The sequence below is a fragment of the Bombus pyrosoma genome, linkage group LG17, assembly GCF_014825855.1.
Source record: "Bombus pyrosoma isolate SC7728 linkage group LG17, ASM1482585v1, whole genome shotgun sequence".
Lineage (NCBI taxonomy): Eukaryota > Metazoa > Arthropoda > Insecta > Hymenoptera > Apidae > Bombus > Bombus pyrosoma.
Window position 1 is genome coordinate 3,430,353 of NC_057786.1, and position 1,833 is coordinate 3,432,185.

Sequence of the window (1,833 nt, forward strand, 5' to 3'; positions counted from 1 at the left end):
AATTATATAAATATCTAACTGATCGGTTTCATCAGTCTCTGTAAAATAATATTTCGAATCAATTTTACAGTCTCTCACACCAGTAGTGACAAGTTTAACCGTAATTAAAAAATATCGTAATCAATATTGAAGTAGTCGAGTAATAATAACCTTTTAATGTTTCGAATATCATATAAAGTAAATAGAAAAATAATTATTTATGATAATATTGACATAATTTAACCGTTTGATTCTCAGGGGTCTTTGAAAAACCAAAGTCGAAAAGTCCGGAACGGCACGATAGCCTCTTAATCGATTGCGAACACAAACAAGCGGCACAATAGCGCTCGTCATATTTGTAATTTTTTAGAAACACATCTATATTTTTATATATTCGTACTATTAGTTTATAAATATTTCAAGTATTGTTCAATAAAAATTATTAAAATAACAATGAAATACAAAACACCGTCAGTCGTCCGTGGCGTTCAAATGTACTGGGACTTTTCCACATAAAATCTAAACAGCGAGATCACGCCGCTTGGTACTCAAACGGTTAAAGAAATAACGATACGTCTAACATGCGCGTTTGTCCGATATCGACGGTACCGCGCTCTGTAAATTGTTCCCCGTCGAATTAATCTTGGGTAACAGATTTACGAGGGAGAGTAATGACTCAATGCGCGAAGAACAATTGACGAAGTTAAAACTCAAAAACAAAATATCGAAGAACAAACGATGAGAAACTTTCGAATTGTCTTCGACGATTAAGACGAAATTTACGAATGCTTACTGCGGACGATTATGCGATACGAAGCAACTGAAGCGAATGGTGCGACGCGATGTACGACTAAACGAATACGACTGAATTATCGTACGACGATACGAATGATTAACGATACACTCGTCTGCAAAAGCGTGTCGATGCCACTCACATTTGAACGACTCGCACGAGACGGTTTACTAATAGTTCGCTCGTTAAAATAATGCTTACTTTTACGTATGCTTCAAGATGCTGTTCACAACTGAAGATTTCGCACAGGACTGTTCACTGATAGTTACGCCCGATAGGACGATTTCGCCTGCACGAACGTTTGAAGAGCGCTGAGAGATTGAAACGGTTCGTTACTTCACGTCTAGCGATTCGAAGTCACCGAAGCTAACTCTCCGATCGACGTTCACGATCGAAATACTGGAACGAGACTAGCGATGCCGTAGTTATACTCGAGCGAGCCCAACTCCAGCGAGCGACTCCAACATGGCTCAAAACGGAGAACCCGAAATACGCATGCTGATTGGTTTTCAAGAAAATCGTCACACGGCTTATTCGCCCGCAAGATGGCGTTTACTGCGTGAAGGCGCTCCAAGTGCGGGGAATCCTTCGCGAGAAGAGCATGAACGATATCTGGATGAATGCGAGGCTTCGATGTTATTGAATAAGGGTGGCATAGCATAGGAAATTAAAAATACTGCTACGAATGTTGGAGGGAATCATTTTAGCTATTGGAGTATCCTTCTGAAATAACGCCTTGACTGCAAAAGCAAGCTACAACGAGCTACAACGAGACAAAAGCTATATACTATCTAAAATAAACAATCTAAAATACAACTATTCTTACGATAAAAGAAAAGATAGGCAAACAAAATAAACAAATATGTCGAAAAAGACTCAAGTAGCATGTTCCGACAGACAAACCAAATTTTTAGGTTAAAAGAACCTAACTTTATTCTTTCTTTCAAACTGCCTTCAGAGAAAGCTCTCCTCCTCCAAAAAGTAGGTATAGCGATACAGAACATCAATAAAGGCATGGAGTCTAGTTATTTCATATCATATAAAACAACGGAAAAGCTATA